Raw genomic sequence first — 12,978 nt, 5'->3', positions numbered from 1 at the left:
CTAGTCGCTGACACTTTTTTTGACAGCAATGCGATAAGCACCAGGCCATCATTGGAGCCGAGACGTTATCAGGGACCCTGTTATCTCCCTATCAGCAGGCCGCTTGCTTCGCCAAACGCAGGTTCCTAGGCAACCCACGGCGGAGCTCCTACCTGGTCATTAATTCAATGGTTATCTGGACTGGAGGAGCACGCTGGGACGGCTGAGAGACTGGGGGTCAGGATACCGTGTGAGGAATATAAATGACCCGGCCACACGCCGTCGTTTCACAGTCAGGGAGAGAAAGAATATCCATGTGTCTCGTCTTCTTCAAAATCCCAAAATACATCAAACTCCAGTCGAAGCCGAACTCAAAGTTGAAAGCATCATGACTCATCATCTATGTATGTGCGTGTGAGTGAAAGAGAGAGACTAATGATGTGAACTTCGTGCTGCACCACAGGACAACCTGATCTACAGTCAGTGCTCATTTACTGTGCTTTGCCGGCAGTGGCAATTAATGACACCATGGCTTGACTGACACCCTACACTAACATGCCTGTTCAAATCTGTTTATATTTACATGTGCATTTATTTATTTAACATTTGTTTATTTACACATGCCATTTATCCGTTTATTTTCTATGTTCAGAAGCAGGTGCGCTGTCATCACTCAACCTATCATGAGAGCTTAACTAATCTTAGTTTTGCTTCTTTGCATTAATAAAATGAATTGACTAGGTTTATCCTATGCATTACTACACACCAATAGTCACCATCTTTCAGCTGCAGCTCATTTGATAACTTTTTAATTACAGGCCTGTGCTGAACGTTGAGTGTCTGATAATTACAACGATAATAATACCGTCAGCCTCAGCTACTAATTTGAATCTTCTTTGAAATGAAAAGGCAGTGTTTCCCTGCGTTGCTTCTGTAGCCTGTGACCCATGTAATGACGGCTCTCTGCGGGAGAAAGCCTTTCGAAGGGAAAATGAACATAAACAACACGTAAATACAGTGCATTTTATTTTCGCACTCCGCATATACAAGCTGACAGAATAACGTCACGTTTCCATGTAGTTATACAGAGCACTACAGATAGGTAACCTACTGTATGTCTGAATGACAACAGGAAAGAAGGATAAAAAATATAAGTGAGATGAGGAAAGGGGGAAACGAAGAATGCTCAAGATAAGACAAATTTGATATATGTTGAGAATCATGACTATGGTTATCATGATTATGAGAAGCTATTATTTCAGTGTAAACAGACAGTTTTACAAAATGAGTTTATAACAATGTAGTAGAGATGACATAATAGATGAACAGACGACAGTGACATAACAAGCGACATGCTATTTTGCTATTTTGTGCTCCTTCAACAGTTTCCATGACAACTGCCACAGTTAATGTGTTGTTTCCTCCACAGTTGACAGGACATTCCCAGCAGACAACACACATAATCCTGCACAGACACACATCAGATGCACACACACATACACACACACACACAGTATACACATGCACATACAGTGAGGGAAAAAAGTATTTGATCCCCTGCTGATTTTGTACGTTTGCCCACTGACAAAGAAATGATCAGTCTATAATTTTAATGGTAGGTTTCTTTGAACAGTGAGAGACAGAATAACAACAAAAAAATCCAGACAAACGCATGTTAAAAATGTTATAAATTGATTTGCATTTTAATGAGGGAAATAAGTATTTGACCCCCTCTCAATCAGAAAGATTTCTGGCTCCCAGGTGTCTTTTAAACAGGTAACGAGCAGAGATTAGGAGCACACTCTTAAAGGGAGTGCTCCTAATCTCAGTTTGTTACCTGTATAAAAGACACCTGTCCACAGAAGCAATCAATCAGATTCCAAACTCTCCACCATGGCCAAGACCAAAGAGCTCTCCAAGGATGTCAGGGACAAGATTGTAGACCTACACAAGGCTGGAATGGGCTACAAGACCATCGCCAAGCAGCTTGGTGAGAAGGTGACAACAGTTGGTGTGATTATTCGCAAATGGAAGAAACACAAAAGAACTGTCAATGTCCCTCGGCCTGGGGCTCCATGCAAGATCTTACCTCGTGGAGTTGCAATGATCATGAGAACAGTGAGGAATCAGCCCAGAACTACATGGGAGGATCTTGTCAATGATCTCAAGGCAGCTGGGACCATAGTCATCAAGAAAACAATTGGCAACACACTACGCCGTGAAGGACTGAAATCCTGCAGCGCCCGCAAGGTCCCCGTGCTCAAGAAAGCACATATACATGCCAGTCTGAAGTTTGCCAATGAACATCTGAATGATTCAGAGGACAACTGGGTTAAAGTGTTGTGGTCAGATGAGACCAAAATGGAGCTCTTCGGCATCAACTCAACTCGCCGTGTTTGGAGGAGGAGGAATGCTGCCTATGACCCCAAGAACACCATCCACACCGTCAAACATGGAGATTATTACTTTGGGGGTGTTTTTCTGCTAAGGGGACAGGACAACTTCACCGCATCAAAGGGACAATGGACGGGGCCAAATCTTGGGTCAGAACCTCCTTCCCTCAGCCAGGACATTGAAAATGGGTCGTGGATGGGTATTCCAGCATGACAATGACCCAAAACATATGGCCAAGGCAACAAAGGAGTGGCTCAAGAAGAAGCACATTAAGGTCCTGGAGTGGCCTAGCCAGTCTCCAGACCTTAATCCCATAGAAAATCTATGGAGGGAGCTGTAGGTTCGAGTTGCCAAACGTCAGCCTCGAAACCTTAATGACTTGGAGAAGGTCTGCAAAGAGGAGTGGGACAAAATCCCTCCTGAGATGTGTGCAAACCTGGTGGCCAACTACAAGAGACGTCTGACCTCTGTGATTGCCAACAAGGGTTTTGCAGAGGGGTCAAATACTTATTTCCTTCATTAAAATGCAAATCATTTTATAACATTTTTGACATGCGTTTTTCTGGATTTTTTTGTTGTTATTCTGTTTCTCACTGTTCAAATAAACCTACCATTAAAATTATAGACTGATTATTTATTTGTCAGTGGGCAAACATACAAAATCAGCAGGGGATCAAATACTTTTTTCCCTCACTGTAGATACACACACACACACACACACACACACACACACACACACACACACACACACACACACACACACACACACACACACACACACACACACACAGTAAACCCCAAGGCATTTTTAACTCAAATACTTATATTAAGTCGAACTGAAAATCAAGTAAAAGTAATTATTACTTAAAATGTTTGTGGTACTGACTTTTTAAAGTTATGATAACAATTAACTTTTTTTCCCAGCATGCTCTACTGCAGGTTGATAAATAGTTTTTCATATCTGTGTTTTTGCATGTACATTGAGTGATTGATTGATTAAACCTTATGCTTTTTAAACTAATTCAATCATTTAGTTAGATTTTGTTGCACCCGTTACTGAAATGGTTGTTCCAGTTTAAATGTATCAAACTCATTTCATGGAGGACCGAGCGCCTGTGGGTATTCGCTCCTCCCTTGAACCTGACTGATAAATGAAGGTCTTAATGTGATTGCAGGTAGGGTTGCCAGGTTTTCCAGAAATCCCGGTAGGAATATTGGAAGATTCCTGGAAAATCCTTCAAACAGGAAAAGTCTGTGTTATACAGGAAAGTCTGTGCTATGTTCAGCAATTATCCTTGTCTTGTAAACAGCTAATAACAGCTAATTGAGAATTATGATGGGGTGGGGACGGCATCTAATCCAGAGATGCTAAATCAAGTCTCCCCAGGCCGATACAGCATTACAAAATGCAGAGATTATTTGTTGCTTAGCCACTTTACAGTGAATGCGATGAACCACATCAAACTTTGCCAGGAGGACTGCACATGCTTTCAATGAGATTTCCCTAATGAAAGATTGGCTCTTCCTTAATGTGTGTATTTTGTATTTAATGTGTGTATTTTTTGTTGTGTGTGTATTGCTCTGTGCTCACTTGTGATCGAGAACTAGGTCTCAATGAGATTTCCCTAATGAAAGAAACAAATGAAGGAAAAAAAAGCATTATGGAGACTAAGTCATGGATAGAACTAAGTTGATAACATGCTGACTTTCCCATGTATTTTAATTTTACGCATGAACGAACAGAACATCTTTGTTGGCCACATGGAGAGTTAAACAAACAAAAGACAACACGCAGAACTGCAGAGTCTATAAAGGCGCTGCATTGCATAGCATCATTTTATGGGCTCCTGATCAATTCTTCTATTTTGTGGGGGGGTTTTTTGCGCTGATCGTAACTTTTTTTGTACATAATGTTTCCAGCATCATTTCCTATGACCAAAAAGAGCTTCTGGACATCAGAACAGCGATCACTAATATTTTGTATTTATTTTTATTCCGATTTTTCAGGAGGGGCTGCAGCAAACCTCAGCACCCCTACTTCCCGCAGCTATGCATACTGCTCACCCGTTGATAGGATAGTCTCGAATAGAGCCTGTCCAGTTTGTGGTGGTAAATAGACAGGCACTAATCGTCGAGGCACAGAAAAGAAAAAGGCAAGAGAGTGTAAGAGAAGCCGACTTGCGGGAACCCTGGCGAAAAAACTAAGTCGGCGAGTACATAAAGCTCCTTTACCCTCCATTTTATTGCCGAACATACAATCACCGGAGAACAAACTGGACAGGCTCTATTCGAGACTATCCTATCAACGGGACCTGAAGAACTGTAATATGCTATGTTTCATGGAGTCTGTTGAACAAGGACATGGATAATATACTAGCTGTTTTTTCTATGCCTCGGTAAGACAGAATGGCAGCATCGGGTAAAGTCAAGGGAGGAGGTGTGTGTCTCTTTGTTAACAACAGCCGGTGCAAGATCTCTAATATAAAGGAAGTTTCGAGGTTCTACTCGTGTTGCGATATCGTACTGAAGATAGCTAAGGAGTCAAGCGCAGGAGAGCAGAGATGTCAATGTAGCGCCTTTAATAGGCAAGTCCCAAAACGGTACAGGTACAAGGTCCATAAACGCCCGAGACAATGGAACACACAGTTATTCACGGAAGGAGGAAAACAACGCTCCTACTATACTTAATACACGGTACACACGTGAATAAACTGAGGAAAAAACCTCCACGAGCAACATGAAAATAACCCCACACAAACCTAAGCGGGGAAACAGGGGTAAATATACACACAGAAATTAAAGCAAATAAAAACCAGGTGTGAATGAATCAAAGACAAAACCAACAGAAAAGGAAAAATGGATCGGTGATGGCTAGTTAGCCGGCGATGCCGACCGCCGAGCACCACCCAAACAAGGAGAGGAATCACCTTCGGTGGAAGTCGTGACAACTCGCCTGAGTTAGAATACCTCATGATAAGCTGTAGACCATACGATTTTCCAAGAGAGTTTTCAACTATATTTTTCGTATCTGTCTATTTACCACCACAAAATTATGCTGGCACTAAGACCGCAGTCAACGAGCTGTATAGGGCCATAAGCAAACAGGAAAATACACATCCAGAGGAGGCGCTCCTAGTGGCCAGAGATTTTTATGCAGGATAATTATAAACCGTCTTAGTTAAGTTCTACCAGCATGTCACGTGTGCAATTAGAGATGAGAAAAACTCTAGATCACCTTTACTCCACACACAGAGACGCATACAAAGCTCTACCTTGCCCTGCATTTGGCAAATCTGACCATAACTCTATCCTCCTGATTCCTGCTTACAAGCATCTTCTGAAACAGGAAGTACCAGTGACGCGCTCAATACGGAAGTGGTCCGATAAAGCGGATGCTAAGCTACAGGACCGTTTCGCTTGAGCGGACTGGAATATGTTCCGGGATTCATCCAATGGCATTGAGGAGTTTACCACATCAGTCACCGGCTTCATTAATAAGTGCATCGACGACATCATCCCCACAGGGACCATACGTAATATCCCAACCAGAAGCCATGGATTACAGGCAACATCCGCACTGAGCTAGGCTAGAGCTGCTGCTTTAAAGGAGCGGGACACTAATCCGGACGCTTATAAAAAAATCCTGATATGCCACCAGCTCAACATCTCCCTGACACAGTCTGTAATACCTACATGTTTCAAGCAGATCACCATAGTCCCTGTGCCCAAGAACGCCTAGGTAACCTATCTAAATGACTATAGCCCTGTAGCACTTGCATAAGTAGCCATCAAATGCTTTGAAAGGCTAGTCATGGCTCATATCAACACCATCATCCCAGACACCCTGGACCCACTCCAATTCACAAACTGCCTCAACAGATCCACAGATTACGCAATACTTATTGCACTCCACACTGCCCTTTCCCACCTGGACAAGAGGAACACCTATTTGAGAATGCTGTTCATTGACTATAGCTCAGTGTTCAACACCATACTGCCCTCCAAGCTCATCACTAAGCTAAAGACCCTGGGACTGAACACCTCCCTCTGCAACTGGACCCTGGACTTCCTGACAGGGCGCCCCCAGGTGATGAGGGTAGGCAAAAATGCATCCGCCATGCTGACCCTCAACATGGGGGCCCTTCAGGGGTGCATACTTAGTACCCTCCTTTACTCCCTGTTCACTCACGACTGCATGGCCACACAACTTCAACACCATCATAAAGTTTGCCGATGTGATGACGGTGGTAGGCTTGATCTCCGATGACGATGAGACAGCCTATAGGGTTGTAGAGGTCAGCCTATAGAGGTCAGAAACCTGGCAGTGTGGTACCAGAACAACAACATCTCCCTCAACGTCAGCAAGACAAAGGAGCTGATCGTGGACTATAGGAAATCGAGGGCAGAGCACACCCCCCTTCATATTGATGGGACTCTAGTGGCGCGAGTCGAGAGCTTCAAGTTCCTCGGTGTCCACATCACTAAGGATCTATCATGTTCCACACACACCAAGACAGTCGTGAAGAGGGCACGACAGCGCCTCTTCCCCCTCAGGAGGCTCAAAATACTTGGCACGGGACCTCAGATCCTCAAAAAGTTGTACATCTGCACCATTGAGAGCATATTAACTGTCTGCATTGTGCTTGGTGTGGCAACTTCTTGGCATCCGACTGCAAGGCAATACAGAGGGTAGTGTGTACAGTCTAGTACATTACTGGGGCTGAGTTCCCTGCCATCCAGGACTCCTATACCAGGCGGTGTCAGAGGAAGGCCCTAAAAATGGTCAAAGACTACAGCCAGCCAAGTCATAGACTGCTCTGCAAACGCACGGCAAGCGGTACCGATGCACCAAGTCTGGAACCAACAGGAGCCTGAAGAGCTTCTACCCCCAAGCCTTAAGACTATCTGCACTGACCCTTTTTCGTACTAAGATTTTTGTCTCATCACATATGCTGCTGCTACTGTTTATTATCTGTCACTTTATTCCTAGTTATATGTACTGTATAAATGTACCTCAATTACCTCGTAATTCTGCACATCAACTCGGTACTGGTACCCCGTGTATATAGCCACGTTTTAAATGACGTGCAATAAAGATAAAACACCAGGTAAAAATCATAGCTGTTATTTGGTCTTGGTCGGGTACTGACCAAGACCAGACGGAGAGTACATATTACACCGGTTTTAAGGTCTCGGCACCGGCTGCCTGTGAGTTTTAGAATACATTTTAAGATTCTTCTTTTGGTTTTTAAATGAATCCACGATTGTGTTCCCCAATACATGTCAGGTCCCTCAGGTCCTCCGGCACTGGCCTTTTAACAATCCCAAAGCTTAAGACCAAGAGGCATGGAGATGCAGCCTTTAGTTATGCCCACAGCCTCTGGAATATCTTTTTAGCTTTGCTTTTCCTTAGGGTGCTTTTTAGTCGTTCAATTTTTATTGTTATTCTTTTGTTTTTGATCCTCTTATGTTTGTTGTGTAGTAAATATTTCAGTTTTATTTTCATTGTTTTCATTCGTTTTTTTGCCTGTAACACACATTGTGTTGCATTCCATGTCTGAAATGTGCTGTATAAATAAAGCTGGATTTGATTTGATCATTACCCATTGTGTATTTATTATTACATGTTTTACTTTTCTAGTATCTCTCTAATTTCTTTCTCTCTGCATTATTGGGAAGGACCCATAGGTAAGCCTTTCACTGTTAGTCTACACATGTTGTTTACGAAGCATGTGACAAATAATAGTTGATTTGAGACATTTATAATACAACATTTTTCAGGACAAATAGGTAACATGTCTCAAAATGACAGGGGCAAGGGCCACAACAACATGAGGTGTTTGAGCTCAGACCCCGATGGTTTGTTCAAACACTGATCAAGGCTACAGGAGCTTTCAGCTGGCAACAAATCAATATATGTGTCCACATACATGACCACATTACATGCCAAGAGCATTGGTAAAGCCCAACAGGGGGCTAACCGTAATCAGTAGAAATTAATCTCAATCAATCAAATTGAAAATTGAATTATGTTAAACATACAACAATAACTAATCAATTTTAATTAAATTGGAAAAGAAAAGGCTAAATATAGAAAGAATCTCTGTAGCTCTGTATTGTAAAGCCATAGTTTGCGTCTCAAATGGCACCCTATTCCCTATGCAGTGCACTACTTTTGACCCAAATTAATGCACTATATAAAGAATAATGTGCATTTGGGACTCATACATAGAGTTGTTTTGAATGTGTGTGAGGCCTTTGAAAATAAGGTGGAATGTTGATTGACAGATATAGGTCGTTATCACTAAAACGTCACAATACGGTGCAGAGCATTCGATTTGGCTGCTGGGGTGCAAGGAGACCCCCAGCTCTGCTAAAACCATTGACAACTACGTGCCGTTTTCATGGGATTGGTTTAGTAAATGTTATAACTATTTAGTTTTAATATCATCACCTCTTCAAGAGCATTGTCAGAACTACACATTTACGATTATTCCACATTTAGCTCTATCAAGTAACTGCATGCTTTTCATGATCAGTAAACATCAATCGATCATGTAGTTTCAGATACGTGAGGGTAGCCTATCCATTTGGCATGTAGCTAGCTAGCTAGCTAAGCAACTAACGTGTCATTTAGCTTGGTTCATCAGAGGTTAGGCTTTTGGAAAGAGCTTGACATTGGAAAGTCCTTGTCCTGGTAAAGTTGTCAGTCAGACTAGTGTCATCACCACTATGGATGGCAAGCAAATATAGCCATCTACTTTATCTCCTGAAAGTTAGCTTGTTAACTAGCCATATGGATGTGATCTGTTATTAGATAGCTAGCCAATTTGACATGGTCCATCAATCAATGTAGGCTATCATGTCTGTCAGCAGCAATTGGGATTAAACACTCACAATGTTGAAAAGGGGATAGTGTTAGCTAACTTCGCTAGGTAGGTACGTTGGTTGGAATACATTAGGTCTACTTACCACATTATGTTTAGCCAACTGTACAAAGTTTCTACCGGTAGCTTGCAAAGTAAACATTACCACCTAACAGTACATTGGCTAATGCGCCCTTCTGCTGCTTGACAGGCAGACCCCCACAAAGGATGGGAAATTAACTAAAACCACTCATACTTGTCAGGTATGGTTCACTTTTATTTTATATCACTCAAATATTCAATTAATGGGGGCCAATACTTAGAGATATCGTGAGACTACCCTCACGTATTTGAAATTACATGACCAATTATTGATGTTTACTGATCATGAAAAGCATGCAGTTACTTGCTGTATTACGCTGATGAGAGACCTAGAGCTAAATATGCACAATCGCTTTGCATGGAATAATCAAAAATCTGTAGTTCTGACCATACTCTTCAAAGCATGATGGTATTACAACCAAATAGTTCCTATTTATTTAACAATGCCTTAAAAATGCCACGCAGTTGTCAATGATTTTCACGGCGCTTGGGGTCTCCATCCCCCCCCCCCCCTCCCCCCAACAGGCAAATCATACGCTCTGCACCTCATTGTGATGTTTTATAAGAGGCTTTTCTGCTAAATGTAAAGAATTCTCAATCCAGACATTCCATCCTTTCCCCATTGTGACAGACAGAATCCTACAACCGGTAAAGCAATTTAACTGTGAGCACTGATGCTTTAGGACAGTGGTCACCAAACGGTCGATCGCGATTGACTTGTCGATCGCCAAGGGATTCCTAGTTGATTGCAAAACATTTATTTATTTTTTTGTACTTTTTTACCCCGTTTTCTACCCATTTGTAGTTACAGTCTTGTCCCATCGCTGCAACTCCCGTACGGACTCAGCGTGCATGCGCACGGTCCGCCACAAGAGTTGCTAGAGCGCGACGGCACAAGGACAAACCCTCCCCTAACCCAGACGACGCTGAGCCAATTGTGCGCCGCCTCATGGGTCTCCCGGTCGCGACAGAGCCCGGGATGGAACTAGGATATTTAGCACCTATAGACACCTGTACCATGTCAGATTGAGAGTTGAAATGTATTACATTTTGAGTTTGCATCCTAATATTACAATTCATATACATCACAGAAGACTGAAATATAACAAAACTGTTTGACATAGAAACACCGAATTTTCCACGTTCTAAAAAGATTATGTTGATTAATCATGAAATTATGAAAAATATTAATAAAATTCCACCCTTGAGGCCACTAGGTCATTTGATTGCAAGAAAGGGCTACTAGAAACAGGTTGACTTGGGGGAGCGCATGAAGCACTTAACCACTGCACCTTATGATTCTCAGTGTCTGGCGTAAAAGGCGATGTTCGTTTTCTTTGTTAAGTGCTCACCAGAAACAGACACCTGGATACAAAACATCTCGAATTCAAAAACGATGAAATCTCTATTCTTGTGAGCTTTCATTTGCTATTCACAATGAGGAAAAGGCACCGATGATTCCTCCCATCTTTCAATATCTCTAGTTAACGGAGACACAAAGAATTTCAAAGACAATTCTCAGCCATGGAAAAGGGGCCATATCCTGGTGAGGGGTGTGAAATGAGTTCTTTCTATAAATCTCCCTCCTGTGTCACTGACCGCCATGCCAGCAGTAAGCTGAATGAAAAACAGAGTAAGGTTGAACCAGCCTAAAATAATCCAGGTTAGTTCTTCAGGGACCGAGAGCAGAGAATAAGTGGCGGAGGTAGTTATACAACCACACACTCATCACACAGTGTTATTCGTTAGGAGTGAATGAGTCTATATACAGAGCAACAGAGCATAATCTTAGATACGGATAAGAGCGCCCACGTTAAACATTTTCTTAAGATTTTAGATTGGGAGTTAGATTGATGGAGATCCAATGCAAGTGTTCCTTTGCAAGCTTCACCTCATTTGAAGATTGATTTCATCATGAGCTCATTCGGGCTAAATGAAGCGAGCTGCGTTCATTCAAACTAAATAACATTTAAGCCCAGACGTTGAGTCATTATGTTGACTGGTGTAAAGAAAAATCTAACACGCAAACACACACAGATGTGGTGTCTAGGCCAGGGATCTGTTAGAAGTATATGACAGAGAACATGTATTAAGCGTCTCAGAGTAGAAGTGCTGATTTAAGATCAGTTTTGCCATTTTAGATCACGATGAAGCTGGACAAGGGGAAGTTGATCCTGGATCAGCACTCCTACTCTGAGATGCTTGATACATACCCGCCCCTCAACGACTATCAGGACAATTTCCTATGGGGAATACATTAAGCTTAACCTTAATCTTAACGACGCTGCCTTCTGTTCATCCACACATGTTTGTGTTGTGTATGCAACTGTACACGATTCTTCCCAAAGGCCAAATGAATAAAGCCTCAACATTTCAATTGTAAATTTCGGTGTTCCTCAAGGTTCCGTTTTAGGACCACTATTGTTTTCACTATATATTTTACCTCTTGGGGATGTCATTCGAAAACATAATGTTAAATTTCACTGCTATGCAGACGACACACAGCTGTACATTTCAATGAAACATGGTGAAGCCCCAAAATTGCCCTCGCTAGAAGCCTGTGTTTCAGACATAAAGAAGTGGATGGCTGCAAACTTTCTACTTTTAAACTCGGACAAAACAGAGATGCTTGTTCTAGGTCCCAAGAAACAAAGAGATCTTCTGTTGAATCTGACAATTAATCTGGATGGTTGTACAGTCGTCTCAAATAAAACTGTGAAGGACCTCGGCGTTACTCTTGACCCTGATCTCTCTTTTGAAGAACATATCAAGACTGTTTCAAGGACAGCTTTTTTCCATCTACGTAACATTGCAAAAATCAGAAATTTTCTGTCCAAAAATGACGCAGAAAAATTAATCCATGCTTTTGTTACTTCTAGGCTGGACTACTGCAATGCTCTACTTTCCGGCTACCCGGATAAAGCACTAAATAAACTTCAGTTAGTGCTAAATACGGCTGCTAGAATCCTGACTAGAACCAAAAAATTTGATCATATTACTCCAGTGTTAGCCTCCCTACACTGGCTTCCTGTTAAGGCAAGGGCTGATTTCAAGGTTTTACTGCTAACCTACAAAGCATTACATGGGCTTGCTCCTACCTATCTTTCCGATTTGGTCCTGCCGTACATACCTACACGTACGCTACGGTCACAAGACGCAGGCCTCCTAATTGTCCCTAGAATTTCTAAGCAAACGGCTGGAGGTAGGGCTTTCTCCTATAGAGCTCCATTTTTATGGAATGGTCTGCCTACCAATGTGAGAGACGCAGACTCAGTCTCAACCTTTAAGTCTTTACTGAAGACTTATCTCTTCAGTAGGTCCTATGATTAAGTATAGTCTGGCCCAGGAGTGTGAAGGTGAACGGAAAGGCTGGAGCAACGAACCGCCCTTGCTGTCTCTGCCTTGCCGGTTCCCCTCTTTCCACTGGGATTCTCTGCCTCTAACCCTTTTACAGAGGCTGAGTCACTGGCCTACTGGTGTTCTTCCATGCCGTCCATGGGAGGGGTGCGTCAATTGAGTGGGTTGAGTCACTGACGTGGTCTTCCCGTCTGGGTTGGCGCCCCCCCCCCCCCCCCTTGGGTTGTGCCATGGCGGAGATCGTTGTGGGCTATACTCGGCCTTGTCTTAGGACGGTAAG

The 12,978-nt window shown here is 42.6% G+C and overlaps 1 protein-coding gene across 3 annotated transcripts in view; it reads right to left on the bottom strand.

Annotated features, from left to right (window-relative positions):
• The window catches only part of ptprn2 (protein tyrosine phosphatase receptor type N2), a 284,202-nt gene that overhangs the window by 221,304 nt on the left and 49,920 nt on the right, over positions 1–12,978 (bottom strand). The window lies entirely within an intron of this gene.

Source organism: Salmo salar, chromosome 29 (assembly GCF_965601325.2).
Source record: "Salmo salar chromosome 29, fSalSal1, whole genome shotgun sequence".
Taxonomy (NCBI): domain Eukaryota; kingdom Metazoa; phylum Chordata; class Actinopteri; order Salmoniformes; family Salmonidae; genus Salmo; species Salmo salar.
Note: the sequence above shows the minus strand (reverse complement) of the source record. Positions and strands in the feature narration are given on the sequence as shown.